We start from the raw sequence: 25,352 nt of genomic DNA, 5'->3' as shown, positions 1-25,352 counted from the left end.
GAAAGATATGTTACTGTTTTTTATACACGTACAAATTGTAAACACGCATACGTGAAGCCTCGCCTTAGTCATTTCCTTCCCATTAACAGATTGATTCTTATGGTACTTTTTGAACTTTATATGTTGTCAATAATGCCTGGGTATTAATCATTGATGTTATCATTTGCTCATGATCATTAATCACTCTGAGTTCTTCAGCAATATAATAATTTGCTACATAGAAAAACTAAATATTCAACCCTTCCAATACCCGTAATTGCATTGCTGTGTGACATATTTTACACAGAATTACTACTTAAAAAGTACAATTCCAATTAATGTTTTTTTTTATTGTAAAGTTATAACATATGGCAATTAAAAGTATACATACAGCACATCAATTGATCAATGGAATAAACATATGATACGAATTCTGTCCTAACAAGGAAAACAATTTTCCTTTACTTTATTAACATTATATTCAATGATGCACACATTTGAATGATAACAATCGAATGATGTAATGCATCTTCTACAAATTAATTAACAGCACAGTTGTCTAAAGAAGGAAACTATAAGGTTTAATATGGAGCATGGCTCGAAATTACTGAAATTACAATTCATTGAATGGATATTATACATTTAAACTTTTCCAAATTCAAAAATGAGAAATACTTGTTCATGTATAATACTCTGTTATGATAATAATTTATTTAGAACTCTTTTCAAAGTTACCGCTAGAATTAAGAAACCAAGAACAATACCAATACTACTTATTATCGAAACCATCAATTTTTATTGTGCTATTTACTTAATAAGCGTATATATGTTTCGGAAGTTTCATTTTTTTATTTAACACTCTGTCTAAGTAATCTTTATTTGTATTTTTATTAGTCAATGCAACCAGATTTATTTACATTCCGTTGGTATACACTAAACATCAGTGTTTCCTATATAAGGCATCTAAGAGTATCTTTGGAAAAAACATATTTTGGAATTTCGCAGACCTTCTACAAAATACTCCTTGCGACCACATTACTCATTAAAATCCCTATTTAGATTGAAAAAAAAAACCTTCAAGTATGCAGAAAAATAAAACTGAATAAAACGGTTTATGCGTTATTTTGATGCATATTATTTCCCATAGCTTTGAAATTTTTTCTTGATTGCATCCTCTAAAAAAATGCCAAACAAATTCTAATGAGTACTACATAAGTAATCAAAGTAGTCGCAAGTGTGTTCCAAGTGTTTACTGTCCTAGCGTACATATATCCATTTCATTAAGTTTTAATTTTCTGCATACCTTGATTGTTTTGAAAGTGTAACTTAAACAGGTTTTGAATTATTTTAGTACAGCGGAATTTAATGGTCCTCCAGCTTTCCGTGTGTCACTTTAAATGTTTTATACAGAATTGTGTTAATAGTTTAACTTATTGTTTGATATTGTTTTAGCTAGATTAAATAGCCTGTTTTTCTTAGATTGCATGGCTGACTACGCTCTTCACTTTTGTTTTACTTTCCTAACAGCGGTCACCAGTGTACATAATACCTGTGTTTTAACTTAAAAAAAAAAGGTTTAAAAAATTAGATTTTATTATAATATCATATTTGCGTATTTTTAAATAAGGTACTTTCCTGCTGACGCTCTTATTTTTCACAGATAGTTATGTCTCTACATTAAGTTTGAGTAATTTTATTGTTCCTACTCCTTGTCTTTTAAAACATGAAATGTAAGCACCTTATATTTATAACGTTATAATGTCAGAAAATATATCTAAAGGGCAACACACAGTCATCAATTAATCAATGATTGTTAATATCATAAATATCTAAGCCTTTATTTCGTCCGAGGGTTAGAGAAGAAATACTACCACAAATTTGTCGTCTACATTAAAGTCTTAAAATGACAAGACAGCTACATTGATACAGACAACCACTGACTAAGTGTCTGAATTAAACATGCATGTTGACATCTGCAGTGGTATTTATGATAACCTCATCCATTTACTTTTACCTTCCTCAGTGAAGAAGTTTTTATCATTTTTTTTTCTACCATTGACGCACTTAGTTATAATAGTGCATGTTATGTTGGTCCTGACCATGTTTAAATGTCTGTTGTGGTGTTTGCAACGTATACTTTCTTATTAATAATATAGCAAACAAAATTTTATTCACATGCCATACATGTACATACAATGTATGGTCTATGTTTCGCTGTAAACAAAATTACTGTATTATCTAATATCATACGGTGTCTCTTTATTATTTGGTTATGAAATCCGTTCCATTGTTTTTTCGTTTATGTGACATTTTGCAACTAGTGTTTATTTACAAAGGCTCTAAAATCAACCTAACAAGCAGTTTGAAGCTCCTGTAAATTCACTTTACTTAAATATTTATATATATATATCCGTGTTAAACTCACACTCACGAAATGATTAACCGATACGATGTGTCGGTGTCTTTACTCACTGGCGATATGTTTTAGCGGTCTTAGATCTTAATACAAGAATAATAGTCTGATCTCTTATTTTATCGGTGTGTCCTGTTCCCGATTGTGATATTCTGATTGACTGGATTCGCATAACGGGTAATGAAGAATAGCAGGAGACGCTTACCCCTTTCGATGCACAATGTCCTTTTGAATTTCGTGCGATTCCCTCAGTGTTTATGTGATTAATTTATTTGTATTTTACTTATCGATTTAGCAGATTTGAACGAAGGCAAACTATGGTTAAAATTGAGAATGGAAATGGGGAATATGTCAAAGAGATAACAACCCGACCAAAGAGCAGACAACAGCCGAAGGCCACCAATGGGTCTTCAACGCAGCGGGAAAATCCTGCATCCGGAGGTGGTCCTCAGCTGGCCCCTCAATAAAATTGTGTACTAGTTCAGTAAAAATGGACGTCACACTAAACTCCAAAACATATAAATGAACTAAAATTAAAATGCATACAAGACTAACAAAGGCCAGAGGCTCCAGACTTGGGACAGGCGCAAAAATGCATCGGGGTTAAACATGTTTTGTGAGATCTCAACCCTCCCCCTATACCTCTAGCCAATGTAGAATAAAGAAACATTTAGCAATACACACAGTAAAAATTCAGTTTAAAAGAAGTCCGAGTCGGATGTCAGAATAGGTAACAAAAGAAATTAAGCAAGATGACAATGCTACATGAATGAACAAGGGACCACTAGCAGTTACTACATGCCAGCTCCAGACCTCAATTAAACTGATTGAAAGATTATGTCTTCATCATATGAAAATCAAGTACAATCCCTCCCGTTAGGGGTTTAGTATCATAGCATCATAAAATATATGAGAAGAACATAACCCGTATCAGGCCAACAACTAGTTTTAGAATAAATGTGTTTATTTCCGATGCAAAGACCCTATGAGTGAATGAATATTAATACCAAAATATACAATCCTTAATGACTTGACAACAGTATCGTAACTATATCCTTTCCGAATAAGTCTGTTTAAAGGTTTGGTTAGCTTTTGAGGTGAATGCCGACATTGTTGTCCTTTGTAAAGATTATTACCATAAAATATTGGATGTGAAATACCTGAACGTATAAGATGTCTGCATGTTGATTTATATTTACGAATGATGTCCTTGTACCGATGATAAAATTTAGTAAATGTTTTGACTAGTTGGTGATATCGAAAACCCTGGTGTAATAATTTTTCAGTTATACAGAGATTTCTTTCGTTGAAATCAAATACGTTGTTACATACACGAGCGAATCGAACAAGTTGAGATATATAAACACCATAAGATGGCGACAAGGGAACGTCACCATCTAAAAATGGATAATTAACAATAGAAAATGGATGATTTTTACAATAGGAAATGAAAAATCATCTCTTTTGCCTAAATTATAAAGATTAAAAAATTATAACAAAAACACCGAACTCCATGGCAAATTTAACAGGTGGAAGTCAATAAAAACTGACAAATCAAACGCTATCAATCAACAAAACAAGTGAAAACCATCTGCCATATTCCTGACTTGGTACAAGCATTTTCAGAAGAAAATGGTGGATTAAACATGGTTGTCTAGTCAGCTAAACCTTCCACTTCTATGACAGTAGTTTATATTTCCGTGGGTGAGCAACCCAAACAGACAAAATAGGTTAATGCGACGATAATTGGGATCCAGTAGCAAAACTATGTAAACATACATCCCAAAGATACACCACTACTGACTACAAAATTCTAACAAACATACAAATCAATCTAACAAAAACGCCAACAAAAAGTGTGTAGTAGATAGTAAATTTGACAATGACGTAAACAAAAAACGTTTTTGTTGTTGATAGTACATGTCGTATATAGTACACACATTTTAAACGAATTTGTCATTAAAGTTTTCATTGCTGAAGGATAATGATGTACACTCAAAATCATCTTTACTTGAGGTTTTTAAATTGTCATCACCAATTTATCGATCAAACGGGTCTAATTATATCAAACATCAATGTATTGGCATATTATTAAACCTTGATTAATATAAAAATTCTGATTTGTTGCATGCAACAGTTCCTTTCCTTTACCTAGCTCGAACAAATACTCCCGTGTTTTTTGCTTTACAGGAAAAGACACTTTAAGTATAGAACACTTTAAAAACTGTTAAAAAAAACCCAATAAAAATGTAGTCAATACGACTACATTTTGTTGGTTTTTTATTTGCTGTTTTAAATTCATATGATACGAGTTTCTTTAAATTCTAATGTTATCGAAATTATTGACCAATGCATGCATATATACTTAACTAAGTCCTGTATGCACGTTTTTTTTTATAGTTATTACGAATCTATTACATATTATCGACAAATAATATTTCATTCAGTGATTGTTTATATCAAGCCAATTAACTTTCCAGTTAGTTGCCGAAGTTTACCGGATCGTGATATTGATAAACAATCAACACAGAGCACGTGACAAATAAATGAAGTGATAAAGCCATGATATTTGGTGTTTTTTTATATTTTCCATGCGTTCCCATTTTTTACTCAAACCTTCCCTAAACAGTTGTTAAGTGATTTGTTGTATTAGATTTGTTCTTTCGTAGTCAGTTACTACTATTTACTTTCCAGTGCACGTTTGTTTACATTCTTTCATCACGGTTCCTCGCGCTTGCACTGTGCAGTGGCCGACGTTTTAACGAGAGGTCATGAAGTTAAGGTCACTGCATACGGGAAAATATCAGTACATTTATGAAGATTTCGATGATATAAAGGATTTTCTTTTCAAAGAAAGTTAACGTACACTTGTTATATAGTAGCACTAAGCCATTCACGTATATAAAATATATTCAACTTTTGTTTTAAATTTGAAGTTCCATTTGACTTTAACGTGCTCTTTGTTAATTGCGTCTTTTCTGTATACTTAAATACACATAAGAAAAATAATTATCCAAGGTTGTTAAAACATCTTTTTATTAATTTTCATACTGTATAAGCTAGTCTAGTAGCTTCTTTGTATTTAACATCTTCAAATAATTTGGAAATGCCAAATAATTTTTATATTGTAAGTAAATGTTATTTACTTAGCTTTGTACCTGGTCTTCCTCGATTTCGATTCTCTCCAGTGACCATGTCAATGAGAGTATCATAGGATGTGTCCTAAGATGATATGTTTTATGACATTATTTAGGATGGTATTAGGACGTGTCTGAGACATGTCCTAGGATGTAAAACAAAGCTATCTTAGGACAGTCCTAAATATACGATTGTCCTAGGACCATCATAACACATTTATTTAATTAATAACAATGTGTAAAGAATTAAATATAATATACTCAAAGTATTACAGTATATATGTAAAGGCGGGAGAGGAGGTTGCATTTTTTTATGAAAAAACAAATTGACTCAAAATAAAGTTTTAACGTTAAACTGATAGATACATTTATATTATATACTATTACAATGATAAATAAATTACATACAAGAACTTAACTAAATTGTCACAAAACTTTGTGACAGGTTATTATCGTGCTATGTAAATTATATTTGTCCTTTAGTCCACTCGATTTCATGAATTGTATTGAATCAGCTCAGTAAGAAAAAAAAAGTAAAAAACTTTTCCAAATTTCGATTATTGTTTTTCCATTTGGTCAGGTGCAAAAAATGCTGCTTATATTGATAGAATTTTTAAGCTTCAAAACAGGTTAATTTTAATGAGTGTAATAATATGATATCGTCAAACATACTTTTTGGAGAGCTGCGATAGATGCCCATGTCAGATTATTTTGTATATAAAAAAGCAACTTTTGTTCTCAAAGTACTCCACCAAATCTCAATGTATTTAGATATGTGTATCAGGTTAGTTCTCGCACAAAACAGACAAAGTACTTCTATATGCTTTTTGTTCCAAAAACTAAAACTGAATACTATAAACGCTCATTGTTTATGTATGGAAGTATTTTATGGAACAATTTGTCTACAAATCTAAAACAATGTGACACAATTGAATCTTTAAAAAACATATATTGAAGAATGTTCTGTTTAATTTTAATTACAGTATAATATATTTAATATTTATATTGAAATATATGTGTATAATGGAGGAGCTTATTGTAAACTAGTCATTTAACTAAATATGTTATCCTGTTGAATTAAGGAAATTATTATCATTATTAAATTCTGATTGGCGAAGTAAAAAAGCTTAGAGGAATTTTATGCAGCAAGCTATCAAATGTGGCGACCGGTAATATTATGGGAACTACCTCACAGTATCTATACAAAGAAATAGTTCTTCAAATACCGACTGATGACCATATTTGTTGTTTTTATTTCGACTTAGGACATCGTAAATTTTAGGACTATCCTTAGACCATCCTAAGACACCTATGTAAATATCTTAACTTTAGGACCAAATTTAGGACATAGCTTATCTTGGGAGACTTTCATTAACCTGACTTAGGACTAATACGTGTCCTAAGACCATCCTTAGACACGTTCCAGTCCTAAGACCGCTTCATTGACACGGCCCCTAAGCTTTAGGGTAGTATTTTTAAATTTCTACAATTCTCTTGTTAAAGATAAATAAATTTACAGGGAAATAGTATTTCAAACTGTTGAGATTAACTGTGTTTACCCTAGCTGTATTAGGAAAAACCTTTCGCAATTTTTGATACCAAATGCTCTTCAACTCCGTACTGTATTTGTCCTTATTTTATTCGAGTTTCACTGATTAGTCTTTTGTAGACAAAACGCGAGTCTGGCATACACATTTTTAATCCTGGTATCTATGATAATTTTAATTAGATGATAGGATTAGGGAATTTGAGGAATAAGAATCTGACAAAATGTACTTAAAATTTACCGTAAGTGATAAATCATTTGATATTATCGAACCTTCATTTAAGAACTTAGTATAGTATACTCTAGTCATATCACGTATCAATTTCATAAAATATCTGATTCATTGACTATATTTCTTTACCAGACATTATATAATAATCATTTACACCAAACAAACATATTAGGCTTGTGAGATCTCTTTTTTCATTAATTGGCGTGTGAATTTACAACTGTGCAAATCTTACATATCGAAGAGTGATGGGTTTGAGCACGTACGCATTATGTACTTCCATAAATGCAAATGATACACGATCTTAGTACTATTGAATGAAAAGTTTACATAATGAACTTTGGTATGTTCCATCATGAGTATGTGGATAGTAAAAACTTATGGTTATTTATTTTTGACATTATTAAATATTTACATTTTCGTAACTTCACAGCAAATATTTTTTACTTAATTTTATAAAAACTAAGGTTAAAACTCCCATCAGACAAAAATGATTTCCTATATTTTGGCTATTGACAGTTGCAATTTGTCTTATACCATTTCTAGATGTATCAGTGCCTTATATGCCCATCATTTAAAATGTGTATTTGCAATTCATACGTCATTTATAACTTTTTTATTTAATAAAAACTGTATTCAAAATTGTTTGATTTCTGTATTACTTTCACAATCGTCAATACTGATTGAGTTCAGTGAATTGTATATTACATTTCGTGTTGCTTAATCTTGTGTTTTCAATGTAGAGATGTGTGAATTTTAAGTTGTATTTTTTTCTTGCAATGTAATTTTCTGTTTTTCTTTCGCTTTTGGCATTTGTTCTAGAAATGTCGCTTTCTTTAAAAAGAAATATCTATGTTGAGGAAGTATTTGATATTTTGAAACTGGCAAATTCACATAAACAGTGTGTCAGCAACCCCTCCTCTATTTTAAGCATAGTACATCAATCAAATACCATTCATAAGAACTTTTATAACAGTCATGCATTGAAAATAAGGGTTATTAAATCTAGTTGATGTTAATTCGTATTTGTATTCTAATAAGTACTATATACTATGACAAATTTGTTTCTTTGCTTTGCACGGATTTGCCTTTAATTTCGCCTGCATTGTATTTTTTAAGCCTTTATTAATACCGTATTATGTAAAATTCACATTTTCAAAGACAAAGATAAATTTAGTCTTAAATTTACGATAAAATTACTTTGTCCATCGTCGTACGAATGTTTTTTTTCTAATTTCCCATTTCCTTTGAAACGAAAGTATTTAATCCATAGAATGTTACATTGAGACCATCCTGGCTTTATATTTTTTATGCTTACAATAATAAAAATAATCCATGCACCCCTGGGTAATATATTTTATCAAAAATTTAAATGATTATATAGATATTGCATATACGTTTTAATTTTATTGACTGATTTGTATTCAAGATTGTATATGTAATGAGAATGCATGACTGACAGCTAAACAAGGAGTGAAGAGTTCAAAACTTCACCTTCCAATTAATTAAGTCATAAATTTACAAAGGTATTTGACTTAAGATGGCACGCTATTTTTGGAAATAATTGGGTTTGTTATAATTTTTTCTTTGAACTTAATCGAAAGGTGACAGCTTATACGCAGAAGGTATAGATTAAATTATGAAATATTGATACGGTTATATTGATAATTTTAGGATTTGATTGGTACGAAAGCCAGAAACTCCATCAAATTATTAATTAAAAGTTTTGATTTTGTAAATTTTGTCTCCTTTCGTGTAAGCAACTAATAAAAGGACAATAATAGTCAACAGTTGGTAACTATAGACACATGTTATGCTCGCATAAGAATCTATATTCTTTTCTTTCAAATAAGACGGCAGTTAATTGAGCTTAATTATCTTAACGTATACTGTGAAAAGTTTAAAATGAAACATGCCCTAATTTCCTAAGAAACAAAAGAAGATTCCATAGGATGTGAATCTTGAATGACAAATATGTGTTCCACATTCTTTTTTGTTATGAATAGATTGTTGTTATTTTCATTTACATTATTTCTAATTATGCTCCTTTGAGTATTTTGGTCTTGTCAATCAATTTAAGGATGTTCGCTTGTCTTGTTTTTTTATATTTTTGTGAGATATTCGGAATCCTCTGATAATCCATGTGGTGCCTTTAAATATATTTGCCCACTAACTTCTTCTTTTCTTTTAATAATTTTATTACATAAAGTTATGAAATTCTTATAAATCCTTGCTATTTGTCAGTTTTTGAAAGAAAAAAAAGGTACTAATGTTAATCGTAAGAAAAATGTCGAGAGAATCATTTCACGCCTAATTTTCAATGGCTTATATCTCAAAACCAAGGACAGGAACCTTGCAATTCTTTATTGCTTTTTACTTCTGATATGTGTATATATATTCTATCAATTTATTACAGTCTTTCAAAGCTTGTTATTTTGAGTAGCGAACATTTCATTCTGTCCTTACGTTTCTTCTCCACTAGTGACATTAGCCGTTTTATACGTATTAAAATACGCTATACGAGATTATCAGTCGATTAGTCATTATACTAAAGAGGATTGGAGTATGTATGTATATTGCCTAAAATCTTAAAACATCATCAAATTCATAAACCATATGTCAATATATATCGGTCAAGTAAATTTTCTAACCTTTTTAATATCACACTTTTTTGTTGGAAGAGTTTAACACGTGCAATTTTTCATAAAACACCTTTTATTTCAAAAGAAATCCCGGTAAATGCTAATTTCTTGAACAGGCCTCTTATTCCTGTCACATGGAAATGTATTTAGTACAATACAACTATTCCCAAAATGATTTTTCAAATAAAACTATAACTTAGTTTCATTCAAAACGGAGGTGTTGTGCACTACGTGCATTAAAACAAATACCAAGTTATTATCATTCAAGACAGGAATGACTTTTGTCCTGGAAATAAATCAACACGTACCATGACTTGCTAGCTTTATACACTACACAAGGTTTTTATTTTATATGAAAATATTTGGATATATTTTGTACCAATACTTAGGAGTGAAATTACAGTAATAGTCTAATCTTATGAGGGCAATCAATTATACAAAAGAACTTCCGGATAAGTGTCATAGATTATAATTCAGATGTGTTGCATGTCTGTAATGTACATGTATGTTTACACAGTTTTGGCTGCTGGGTCCTAATTATTGTCAAATTAATCAACTATGTCTGTTTGAGTTGTTTACCGTATTTTTTTTAATATAACAAAGCTATAAACAACGGACATACAAGTGGAAGGTTAAGCTAGATTTATATTCAGGTTTTAACTGCCATTTTCTTTGTAAAATGCCTTTACCAAGTCATGAATATGACAAGTTGTTTTCCATTCGTTCCGTTGGTTGATAAAGTCTAACGTTTGATTTTGTCTAGTTTTATGGACTTCCCTCTGTTTTTAATTTGCTTTGGAGTTCGTTATTTTTGTTTACACTGTTTTCACATTAATATTGGGCATATCAGACATATGTGGTATGAGAGATTGAACAAAATTTCAAATTATGCAAATACTTGTTTACAAGAAGAACAATCTCAACTGAAAATATTTAAAATGTAAAACATATTTCATCGCCATTTATATATCTATGTAACGTATATCTGATAACATTAAGATGTCTGGATATTCTTATTAAGGGAAAATGTTATAAATATTTTACATGGTAAGTATATCAAATGAATATATATAGCGGTTCAATAACGCAAGACCATTTAACTCGAATTGGTTGACCGATACGATGTGTTGGGGTATCAACTCACTAGCGACATGTTATCGCGGTCTTATATCTTTATATACCAGTATAATCGTCTGATCTGTTATTTTACCTATTGTGTCCTATTCCCGATGTTGACATTTAACTGAGTGTAAATTTTCATGGCTGGCGATGCATGCATACATGTAGTAAGATGTTTACCCTGTCAACGAACCCGGTCTCGATCCTTTTTGGAGTTGATGCGATTCACTCAGTGTCTCTTTGTCACCTGTCTCCTCCGAATAGATTTACAAGATTTAAACATAGATATACTACTTTCGCCGTAATTTATTGACTTACTGAAACAAAGAGAATAAAACTAAAAAATTAAATTTTAAAACAAATATAGGAAGTGAAGAAATTACGTTCAAAAAGCTGCACAGTTAAGTTGAATTATGTAACAATTTTGAATTCAAACATTATGTAGAATATTAGTTACATCTCCTAATGTCAATTTATATTTGCATCTCTACACAATTAACCTGGTGTTTCTCTATCCTGTGTTCTGTCTTTTCATCTTTGTATTTTTCCTCTATTTGACATGGTGTTTTCTGTCCTTACACTTATAATTGTATTGGTCTTTTTTTGCATCTTCTTACTTTTTTTCACTTTAAATGAACTCAGTTATCACAATATAGAATAAACAAAATTACGTAATACTGAAATAAATTAGTCATGTGTCTTCAAAACCAAATAATGCAAATCCAAAAATAATTGAACATCCTTTTCCTAAAATAAGAAAAAAGAAATTAAATCAAACATAATTATGATATCATAGTAAAAAGAGACATCAAAGTCTGCCTGTTTATTTAAATACATCAAAAGATATTAAATACACGAAACAGACCCATGAATCAATGTAAAAGTAATGTCATGTTACAAAACAAAATTGATTCACGAGCTTGTGATGCCCAGAGACTATTCCATGTTATTATACAAAATTATGTGATGACGACATTAAATTTCTTGCACCATTTTAGCATTTTGAAAAAACAAATTCTCACCGGTTTTTGCAACCAATTATTACACATCAAAACGATTAATCGTTGATGAACAAAATACCTTTAATAATTCTAGAATTAAGCAAATTTTACAGTATACTTATATTAAACTAATGGGAATCTGTTTACTCTGCATGATTTTCAACATTTCTGGTATCTGTAATCTGTAGATGTCACCGTTGATACAATATCTTGAACGTTTTCGTCTCGCGTGTAATATAACTATTTTCCTCACACTTGTAATTAACTCATATATATTATTTAAAGTTGAAACTGTATAAACAATGATAAAAATACCACAACAGGGTGACTTACGGATATCATCTCCAAAATCGTGCTTTCTGAAGTTTGTTAAAAAGAGAGAACTGTCAATATTGACAAAATTTAGATAGATAATATTATTGATAGATGATAAGATCAGTAAAACGTTTTCAGTAAGCTATTCGATACTTTTAAAGTGATTGTTATGTGCCTTTTAAATTTTCGCCAATATGAAGAACTGGCTGTTCTTTCACTCCAATGGATACTTTATGTAGAAGAGTGTCCAAAAACAATTTTATATTGCAGCAGCTACCAAATACTCATCTTTCTTATATCTATTTTATCAAAATAAAACAATTAAATAGAGTGCTTTAGAAATATTGGGGAACTACGTCCTCCACGTAGAATTGCATTTGATTTCATTTTTTTACACTACATAACTTAGAGAAATATCGAAACAACAAGTCAAACTCTGGTCATTACAATATGCGAATTAGACACAAATTTCACGTTTTAGGAAGGAACGAATCATATATGATTAAGTATTTACCGATGCACATAAAATGTACCCTGAAAAGTGGAGAAAATACCAAGGTAAAATCACAAACAATAAGTTACAATGGCAAAAAAAAAAGAAAAACAACGAAAAGACAAAAAACAGTCTATAAAAACAGCAGACAGAACATAAAACACTGAGCAACACGAACTACACAAACAGAAGTGAACTCTACTACTACGGAAGGGAAATCAGTTCCTTCTTTACTCATGTTACTATTGACATCCGTTCTGTTGTTCATGACAAGTAAATATTTGGTGTTAAGTCGTATTTGAGATGTAACAATCGAGGAGATCAAAATTCTTTATTATTTTATTGATAGCATACTTGTCATGTTTGGTGGACATGTTATCTACAGACAGTCGTCATTTCTAGGGAATCTTACTATCTTCATCCTCTTGTCGAATTAATCATAGATAACAAATTCCCATTAGTTTAATATAAGTATGTTGTAAAATTTGCTAAATTCTTTTCATGATATTTTGCTTAACAACTAACTCTCAAGGATACAACGACAAAAATCATGGTGTAGGGATGATTCTAGTCCAAGGTGAAGTGATATCAACAAAATTAGAATTATTTATGACTTCTTTTCAACGCATTAGGAGTGAAGGTCGTCGAAAAAAACTACCTGTAGTTCACATCATGTCTAAAAATGGTTTGTTAACTTTTATTCATAAGCCTTTGAGAATTTCATGTATTCACACTAGATTGTTTTCCATACCATTACCAAAGCTCAATTCACTATTTCTAGAGATCAAACACACTACCATTATTGTCACAAATTCTGCAAAGTTCAGATTTGTTGCAATAATTATGAAGATTGCGTACAATAGAATATTCACACACGTGACGTCTACTTTAAAAGATTATGAAAAACGTGCTTTTGTCAAGTAGAATTCGCCAATAAGGGTTTGCATGCCATCAATATTAGCAATATTTTCCCTCAGAAAACAATGCCTGAGTATATCAAAGATAAAACTACACCTGTCATTTATTATACCTACACCAAACCTATTGCATTCATAGCTTTTGATCACTATAGGATATAAGAGGCCTTTACCCTAATAGTATGGGATGTAAATATTTTTCTAAACCTCCCGAATTCTCTTGTTCATCATCCTATATAGTCCCTCTGGTCATGTTATAACAGGACACCTTAGCATCGTAAATAATGAAGTTAGAGAGAGTCAAATGAACCAAAACTGGACATTTTATCTGAATGGAACAAAGATGTTTGGTCATGCATTCAAAAGCGCATTCAAAATCAATGTACTATACGCACACGGGTTTTTGACCCTTTCAATGAGCTCAGCAATGATGCTTTATTCTCTCTTCGTAACAGATATGATAAAGTACAAGCAGACAAGGCCTTAAACAATATTCGTTTTATAGGCAATCAAAAAGGAACAGCTGAGGACCACCTCCGGGTGCGGGATTTTTTCGCTGCATTGAAGACCCATTGGTGGCCTTCGGCTGTTGTCTGCTCTTTGGTCGGGTTGTTGTCTCTTTGACATATTCTCCATTTCCATTCTCAATTTTACTTAGAATTCATTGCAAAACTAGGAATCCTACATATACCTCTCCTTTATTCACGAATGATGAGATTTTAGGAAATCATAAATCCGTCCATCTCTCCTTTAGTATCATTATAAAAAGGACAATGAAAATCTACCATCTTTATACTGGATAAATACATTTTAGAAAGATCATTGATAATGTATTGTGGGATCGTCAAGATGTTCGACTAGACATTCTTTAAAGTTCTAATCACTTTTCTTTCTACAATAAAATATGGCATTCAGAAAAATTGTGATGAAATGCATTCAACCATCGGTGTATCAAAGATGTGGATCCTTAAAAAATTCACAAAATCTACTCCAAAATCTTCAACCGCAATCTTTACAATTTTGCAGTAGTGATCGATATCAAAACGTTTAATTTGTCTACGCTTTAAACTACTATTCCCCATGCTCAATTTAAAGATCTACTACATCGTCTTCTGAAACAGAGCACAAATAGGAAACGAAGATACAAGTTCCTTGTTTTGGGTCATGAAAAATCTTACTTTGTAAAGAATCACACCAATTTCCACAATAAATACATTAAAGATGGTATCATCAAAATGCTGGATTGATGTTTCAGCATATGATTCCCTCAGCTTTTGTTTGTTACCCTGGTTTGTTTCTTCTTAATCAATTTAGGAGATTTAAACATGGGTATACTACTTAATTCATTCCTGTATTCTTTTAGCCAGACTTCATACAGGGGTTACTTAAGAAAAGATTGCTGTCCAGTAGATGATTTCCTTTTCTGAAAAGTCATCATTTGTTGACTATATGGATCACATCTATAATCTTGAGTTAGAAGATATTGCTTAAATACTGACTTACCTTGTCAGTGAGTCTAATTTGATTTATATGGTGTTTATATCACCCACTTGATGGGATATCACAGGTTTGCGTTTCATATCATTATTTTTTAAATGGATGGTTGCTGCTTACAAGGAAGCTATTGAACCACAGTTACTACTTTGCTGCAGATGCTGCAACGGTAATTCGGACATTTGGACAATGCAACAAACTTTTAAATGTGTTAGTCTTCTAATTTAGCTTGTTGTCAGTACTTACAAACGGTATACCAATCCCAATATTTAATGCCATGTTGTTTATAGAGGTCTTATATAACAATACGATTCATATTAACATCTTGGTGCCTTACTTTTGTTCCTTTTTTGTTTGTGTTTTTGGGTTTGTGCTTCGTGTTGATTTTTCAGCCTTTTTGAACTGGAGTCGGTTTCACAAAAAAACTTACGACTAAGATTGATCGTAAGTCATGAACAATTCAGTATACTTACGATCAATCTTAGTCGTAAGTTTTTTTGTGAAACCGACTGCTGAATTTTAAAGTTTCTTTCTAGATTTTATTGTTACACCCCGTCCCAGTTAAGAACCGGTTGAGCACCCACAGACATGTTTATTCCCTCCACATTCTCTTTGTGCTTGTCCATAGCTAGAAGCCTGTATGTTTTTTCATATGTTGTCTTCCCCGCACCCTTTATAGCTAACTATGCGATATATGTTTTGCTAATTGTTGAAGGTAGTTTGATGACCTTTAATTGTTCATAATCTTTATCTTTTGGTTTTGGTGAACAGTTGTTTCATTGTCAATCATACATGTTCAACAGCTCCTTATCTCGTGCCGAATGCAACTTAACATCGTGTTCTATTAGTTTTAAACAACACGACGCTAGTAACTTGCGGGTAGTAACCGTTCTCTTTTTGTGAGCACTCGAGTTCACCACTTGATTATTTTGGATTCATGTAAGTTAAAAGATATATAATTTTTTCAGGACTATTGTTTGTCTTTTTGTACTTTTGCTGTTGTCCATCGTGGTGTCCATAAAATTTAAAGTATGATTTGGTGTGCCCCTAAGGTAATATCGTACTTTTTTAATTAAACAAATAAGTATAAAAGCAATTTGTATGGTGAATGTTTGAATTTTTGAAAAGTAATAGGTTTATGTATCCATAAACCTCACTTTTACATTCCAATAATCCGTGACCTACCATTAAAACCAGTGTTTTGATACATGCGTCCTTTTCTAAAACCCAGCGACTATACTAACTTGTGTAGGACCTCACTTTGGAAATAAGCGAAAGAAAATAATATTTTCGAAAAAAGAAGTTTAGTCAAAAGAACTACTGCTAGAAAATATTTGAAAAAATTAATAGAAAGTCCAAAATACGACTCGTTTGTATTTCTATTATCTACACATTTCGAAAATTTTATAAGAATATGAAATAATGCATTCTTTTTTCTATATACGACCCTAAAATTCATACGCCACAATTTAGATGTTTACAAATGCCGAAGAAGATAAGCAATTCTTGATAAAATATTGTTTTACGAAATTTAAATTCATTCGAAGGTGATAGGATAAAAAAAAAATTGAAAAAGAAATATTAATTTTCAAAGATAATCAATATTGTTTTTTTTTTATTTCTAAAAGTTTATTATTTGATTATCATAACCTAGACAAGAATTGTATATTTCGTCATATTAGTATTTCAGACAGAATTTTGAATGTTGAAAATTAAATAAGTTTAAGCATTCGGTAATTCTATATTTGTTCTTACAATTTATAAGAAAACAGTCTGTTTATGACGTCTTTACACTAAATCCGTCGAATGTGTACTGATTGAACTTCAGTCTGGGAGAACGTCATTTTTTTATTAGTTGTAATTGGCTTTGTACTATTTTTCAGGAAATGCGAGTACTTTTACATGTATATCGGTGCTTTGTGTCTAGTGTTTGGTTGTCAGTTGTTTTTGTGCTTCGTACCGATCTATTGTTTTTTTACAGTTTGTACTTATGTTTTGCTGTTACACCACTGTCCCAGGTTAGGGGAGAGTTGGGCGCTCACAAGATCTTTTCACCCGCCACGTTCTTACTGTGCCTGTCCAGAGTCAGGACCCTGTAATTCAGTGGTTGTCGTTGGTTCATGACAGTCATACATGTTTTTCTAATATTGAATTAATATAAATGTGTCCATTAGTTTTCTCGTTTGGGTTTGAATTGTTTCACATTTGTTTTTGGTGTCGAGACATTTTAGACCTGATAATACGGTATGGGTTTTTCAAAAATGATAAAGACCTAACGGTTATCTAAATTGCTTACATCCACGGAACTCTGGAGGATATTTGTCTCATTGGAAATCATACCACATCTCCTTATTTTTGTTTATACATATTTCAGTTCTATTAAAGACAATATACTTGCAGAAAATATATATTTTGAAAAAAATTCCATGGACAAAGAAGAAATTTATCACAACTTTTACACATTTCATTTCTCTTTTTGTGTGGTACCTTTTTTTCTTTTTTCTACATTTCATGGAATTAATTTTATTTCCATGAAATATTCATTCGTATTTTATTATCTAGAACATTAAATAACACTCTCATATATTGTGGGATGGTGTCATTACGTTCATTCTTTCCCTAGACGTTTCTCCTCATATTATATAATAAAAAAAAAGTTTTAGCAATTAATACAATTTAGCATATATATTATTATGTCCAATTGTATTTAAAGCAACTGTTATATTTCATACAGAACAATTAAATATGACGTAAAAGAGAAGCGTGACAAACATCAATGAGACAGCAACCCAGTGTTATAGAAAAACTGGAAGTTATCTACATGTTCAAAATACGGTCTTCGATAATAGATAGGTGTCTGTTATGGTAGGTTATACTTTATATTGCCTAATTTATCAGTTATTCTAAAATCTGTCATAAACACAAATGATCAAAATGACGAAATACATTAACGTGTTAACCACTGATAAAGGGCCTAAGGCTTACTCAAGACAAGAAAACCACTAACCTATTTTTTTTATTAACCAACAAAGTAAATCATAATTGCTTAAATGCATATAACAGCCAACAGTGCATTAATACGGTCCATTATTGGATATCACCAGTTATTATGATACGACTCAATATTCATGATGACTGGTAGTTTTCATTGACGAATTACTCGAATCTTCAATCATAAGTCAAAGAAAGTATACAATATCTGTCATGGTTTTCTATAATGTACATGATGTAATTCATTTATGTCCAGTATTACATTCAACGAAATGAATTGAATGTGAAAAGAAAGTCTAAAATGTAGTTCTATTGGTAAGAAAAGCGCTTATTAGTTTAATAATAATTGTTTGAAAAAAATCATAATGACTGGTTTTATCCAGAATTGCCCCCTATTAATGTTTTGATTTTAGTTCGTTAATAAAATTTGTCATCTGTTTAGTTGGTTAATAAAATGTGTCATCTGTTTAGTTGGTTAATAAAATATGTCATCTGTTTTGTTGGTTAATAGATGCGTTGAGTAATATTGGGTGTTTTCATAATGACACTGCAATATGTCCTCGCTCAAAAATAATGGCCTGGGATGATATAATGTCTCTCGGCGTTGCCTCGGTACATAATTACAGACCTTAGCAATATAAAAGGTCATTATTAAAAAACACCCATTAATTAATACTATAATAATACATAACAAATACACAAGTTCAAACAATACTATAGTAGTAATTAATGCGTTTATAATTGTACTATTATTAATTATATATCTAAGGTCTGTAATGGTGGCCTGAAGATTTCTGTTATGGCCAGAGGTAACAGCGAGGGACATTACAGCATCCGATGCGATTATAACTGAACAAAGAAATATTCCAGGGTCATTTAGATTTACCCATTTCTCAAAACATTTATATTTATTAACCAACTAACCAGAGTAAATGTTGTATTAACAAACTACATGCAATATCAAAACAGTGCCTATTACAGCCAAATGGGCATTATTACAGGGTTATTATGATAATATCAATAATGACTTTTTTCAAACATTTAATATTCATCAATAACTAAGAAGCACATTTTCATACCAATACACATTTTACTGCACCAGATGCGCATTTATACACTAAATGTTTCTTCAATGAAGCTCAGGGTCCGAATATTTAAAAAATCAAAACCTAATAGAAACGTTGAAGAGCTGATATAATCGAAATAATGGACCAACAGTATTGCAAAACCCGGAAACGCACACCCAAGGACTAAAATCAGTGGCCCGTTCAACACTTTTTTTAATTTTCAAACTTGCAAAATTTCAGGGCAGCCTACATGTATGTTATATCTTAAATCGCTTGGAATCCAGATCTAAGGAAGGACTAACTTAAAGTTGTGTTCTGTCGAGATTTCCAGATGTTCCTTTCTAAACACAAAACACATTATACTTTATTCTAGTTTTTGATTTTACATATATGTAGGACTTTTTGATGTTTATATAAAAGAATAAAGACTTCTTTGGTATATCAATATATTTAATTGTTAAAACAAGTTCTTAAATCTTAAATCTGCTTCAGAAGCTAGAATTAGAAAATACCCGATGTACAGTCCAATATTTTATGTAAAATAACAAATAAAGAATTTCTGCATCAGGTGAATTATGCAAACGACATTCTCTACAGTTATATAGTACAATCTGCTGAAGGGAATTAATTCAATTTCTGCCAGAGAATTAAATAATAGGTTGAATATAATTTCCTGATTATGACATATGCAGAAATAGGCTGGCCCAACCAGATATTTGTAAAAGTTAAAATAATCCTGAAGCATAAAAAATTCTTCTCATATAAGTTTTCAGAAAATTGTTTTTCAGACGCAAAGGCTAAGATTAGCATAGGATTGTCATAAAAAATAAACTGTGCGTTGATGACATTTAAATAATTATTTAGATGTGTCCTTGAAAAGCAATTGAGTTGTAGGGTTTTGAATATTGTTTTTCAGTTCGTTTTAGTTTAATATTAAAACGAGTGTGCATACCAGCTTAGAGGACGACATTGAATGGCGTACTTAAGTTATCTATTGGCTGTAATATATGAGATTGTCAATAATCTTACGCGCGAGAAGATTTATTTATTTGGGCCTCCAAAGAGGAAATCCATAATCAAAACCAAGTTAGCTTGTAAACTGATTTTTAAAAATGACCAACTAACATCTCCTATTGTGAGATTGTCAGCTTTCCGGTTATTTGTATCTGTTTATTTTATCATAGAAAACAGGATAAAGCACAAAATTCTGTTAAACAGTTAATCACAATCATGTTTATGAACTTTCTAGTACAAAAAAAACTGTTTAAAACTTTACGAATTAAGTTTTTGAGTAGGAGTGTTTTTCTTCGAGGTAAAGTGGTTTTTGAGATAGTTTTCTACAATAACTTTTACAAAACAAAATTGGAAGGTTGATATAAAATTTTAAAAGTTAATACCATAAACAGGAAACAACAAAATATGACAATTTTGAAAATAGCAATTATGGTATGATGTGTCATCATTTTGGGATGTATCCGTTTCCGCCAATATGCGTCTTTTTAAGCCGTACCTAATTTTAATATCAATTAGAATAGATTATTGGCTCCTTTAGATCTTTCTATCTAGTATCAAATCAAACGTATATCTCTCATATACTAATGTTATTTTAATGCACTTTATATATGAATAATGACATTTAAAAAAGAAGCTTATTTTGCAAATATTATTCCCAAAGATATGTTATTAAGTCTGCTAATTTCCGTTTCAAGGCTGACTGTGTTTGGTATTTGTGAAGAATAATGAACACTCTATGGAATTCGGATTGTATAGTAGATATAAACTTTTTAAGATGCTTGTTTGTAACATACAAACTATCCCTTTTAAGATTCAATGACTTTAATTGATATGTAGATCTTTTTATGTTTTATCTTCCGAATGTCGAATGTGTAATTTCATTGACTATTATATGTATTAGCATTTTGTTAAATTAATTAGGGGGATCTGATAAATTATTACTGTCTTTATTTTTGTGATAAATTCGAAAAAGAATGATTCTCTCTGATAACTGAAAAAAATTTACTTAATAAATTCGTTAGAAAATAGGTGTTTTCATAGTCATTTCTTGAAATAGTATTATTCTAAGACGTTTGTCTTAATAGAGAGGCGAAAGATACCAAATGGACATTCAAACTCATAAGTCGAAAATAAACTGACAACGCCATGGCTAAAAAAGAAAAAAAAAACAACAGACAAACAACAGTTCACAAAACACAACACAGAAAACTAAAGACTGAGCAACACGAACCCCACCAAAAACTGGGATGTGATCTCAGGTGCTCCGGAAGGGTAAGCAGATCCTGCTCCACATGTGGCACCCGTCGTGTTCCTCATCTTAGTACAGACCCGGTAATAAGTCTAATTTGGTAGGTCACATTCGGGGGAAAAGTGACGGGATTTTAGTTACGACATTTGGAACATATACGCTATCATCTGAGAAACGGATATTCCATAACAGTCAATCAACTAGTGATAGCGTCCGTAAAACTTATGAAGGGATGATTTCAACTTCATCACTTGGAACTCTTGGTTTGATAGCTTCCTTGTGAGCAGCAACCCTCTATCAAGGAAATCATGATAGGAAATACAAGTCCTGGAATATCGTATTAACTGGGAGATATATACTCCGTATGCAGGCGCTGCTGGAATGTATTTACATAGACATGGAAAGTTCACAATTGGGAAGCTGAAATCATTACTTTTGTCGTAATTTTTTGTTTTCAACCGACCTTCATTGTCAATTTATAGATGCAAGTCAAGATATGAGGCAGACTTAACTGTATCTGTTGTATCCTTAATCTCAAGTTCGATGCCATAGATGCGTTCAACATAGTCACCAAATTTTGAATTATCTAATGAGAGAACATCATCTATATAGCGGAAAGTAAAGTTAAAGGATACTACTAACTTCTTTTCTTTCTTCCTAAGAAGTTCCTGTGTGAAGTCAGCCTTATATGAATAAAGGAACAAGTCGGCAAGAAGGGGGGCACAGTTGTTTCCTAAAATTCGTATCCAATACAGGAACCGGCATATCATTTTTGATACACTTAACCGAATATTATCATTTATTATCCTGTCAATCACCACAGATACATTGAAATGTCTGACTTTAAACTGAAAATTTCTACCAATAAACCTATTTTTCTACAACCAATCAAAGTTAGGTAGCTATTGTTGCCATTGTTTAGAGGACGCTGTCATTAGAGCGACCGATAATCAATTATTTTATATTTGCATTGTGTCTTTACGATCCCTTATCAAAATGAATTAATTAGCTTAAACATAAACAGCTGGATGTGAAATTCAACGTTTTATTGAATTCCTGCAGGTGGAACATACTTCCATTGTATACTGTTACAATTATTAATAATGAAACTGAGTAAAAGGCTTTATATACTATTTAATTGTACCTCCAGTTTCTGAAATCATTCCCTTTTCATTGATACATCATCAAATTAAAAGTAAGGCATATTATCTTATTCGTGAAAATATGCAACAAAAACAACGTGTTCCATTTGTATTTGTTTAATTTTAAAAGGATATCAACCTGTCGCGGCCTAAAACGTTATACAAGTTGGAAACAATTCAATAATGGGGAACAATTCCCAAAATGAGTAACAATCCCTCAATCGAGAACTATTAATTTGATAGTGCTGATTTTGTTTTTGAAAAGAAAATGAAACAACTTTTACCAAAGAACCATATTTTTATTTTGGGTTTTAAAAAAGTTAGTGGCCTTGAAAATTATCAATTTTTCGAAGAGACCATACGATATAGTCGGCTATAATCGATATTTGGCCCCGACAAGAAAAAATGTGAAAAAGTGTAAGCAAAAAAAGTAAGTTAAACGGTCTTACTTATAACAATACACTTTAAGAAAAATAAATACGACCTGCATGAACCAGCGATAACCACTTTTTCAAACTTCTGATTTGGGAAAGGCACAAAAAGAATGTGTCGGAGTTAAGCCTGTTTGTGAGCACCCAACCTTCCTTCTAATCTGAGATAGTGGTGTAACAGCACAACATGTTAAGAATGGCTCAGTTTAATAGATCGATACAAAGCACGAAAAAGCAACTAACATAAAACAATACACAAAAAGCTAAGATATAAGCTAGAGTACTCGCAGTTATTGAAAGCTAGTTCAAAGCCAATTATATAATTTTTGTATAACTAACAAATAAATCATATTCTCCCAGACTTAAAGTCAACTTTGCTTGAGGGAGTTGTTAACTTAGTTTTGTAAAAGCTACAAGTTTACTATAATTAATTGGTATAGTCTGTTAGCATTGTAATGACATTGTATTGACCGGAAATGAAATTACATTGTAGGAGTAATGCTGTGACGTATATTTTGTTTGATTTCATGTGTAGTAATAATTGCACTACGTTTTTATAGTTGGATTATTATTCACGGAACAAATTAAATTCATTCATTAAAGTAATCAGTCATGTCATAATATTTTCTTACAATGTTTTTTAAACAAAACATTGGCATTAAATTTCGTGTATCTGTCACTGTTTTACAACGTTAACATTCTTAAATCAGTAGGCATTCTAATGAAATGAAATCATGAATGAAACTGCAGTAGGCATGGGACTCTCGCAAGTTATATGGGTAGATCGATGTCATAGAATAACAATTATATTAAAATAATTCCAGACGGATTTTCTATTGAAGAAAATTGAAAGAACATCTTTGTGTCATCTATACTATTATTTGTCTTTTTATTTTTGGCCATGGCGTTGTCACTTTGTTTTCGATCTATGAGTTTGACTGTCCCTCTGGTATCTTTCGTCCCTCTTTGATTTGTTGTAATGTTACTGACATTCAATATTAACAAATAAGTATTAATTTAGCTAATCAAAAAGCTTGCCTAATCTCAGTAATCATTTATCGTTCGTTTTATGTAAATCAAGTCAAATTTTGAATTCATAGCGAGTCTTTTGATTATATACATGTCAATATTGAATAAAACTGATTGTCAAGATAATTGATTGATTGAATGATTGATTGGTATTTAACGCCACTTTCAACACTATTGTGCTATTTTGTGGTTGGTCAGTTTTTATTGGTGGAGGAAGCCAGAGTGTCCGGAGAGAACCACCGACCTTCGGTAGGAAAACTGACAATCCTAGTCAATTAAAATTAGAGTTGAGCGTACATTGCACGTGAGGGATTTGAACTCACAACCTCAGTGTTGACTGGCTAGTGATACAGTAGTTCGACTACTTAGCCAACTCGGCCCCATATTAACAAGATTAAATGATACGCAGCATGAGATTCAAACATTATTATTAAAAATTCAGATAAACAGGGAGAGAATATACCAAAGACGCAACAAAGAACCATAAGCCAAAAAAACAAAAAAACAAAAAACAAACCCAAAACCCCAGACAAAACTATGACTAAAAGAAAATAAAGGAAAATACAGACACAGTTCACAAAAAATAATAATGGGAAATTACAGATAGTGCAACACTAAAATATCTGTACCGGAAAAAGGAACACAGGCATTGTTGATTAATTTATATTATTACGAAAAAACGACACTGACAACTTAAGCAAAAGCAATAAAAAAATGTAACAAAAATACCAAACTCAAAGGTTAGTTCATTAAGGGGAAGTACATAAAAACTGACAAAATCAAACGTTGTCAGCCAACGGATTGATTCCCCCTGATATGAAACGAAGGATTAACTAATGTTTTCGTTAAGAGTAAGCAATTCCTGTTCCATTAATGACGTCATCTTGTTACTCAAAGCAGGAACTAATTCTGTGATGTCACAATCGAGGAATAGAGGCAATAATTGTGCTTACATCGAGAAAAATACATTACCCGTCGTTATCTTTGACACATACGTTCCATAAAGGTCGACCGAAATGAAATGGCGTCGGTAAAACTATGGAAGGGACGACGTATAATGTTATCTTATCTCATTTTCTTATGAACTTTTTTTCACATTATATAATTTATTTCAATATTGCGTCACATTCCATGCTTGCTTTTC

This window comes from Mytilus californianus, unplaced genomic scaffold (assembly GCF_021869535.1).
Source record: "Mytilus californianus isolate M0D057914Y unplaced genomic scaffold, xbMytCali1.0.p SCAF_5, whole genome shotgun sequence".
Taxonomy (NCBI): domain Eukaryota; kingdom Metazoa; phylum Mollusca; class Bivalvia; order Mytilida; family Mytilidae; genus Mytilus; species Mytilus californianus.
This window is presented reverse-complemented; position numbering follows the sequence as displayed.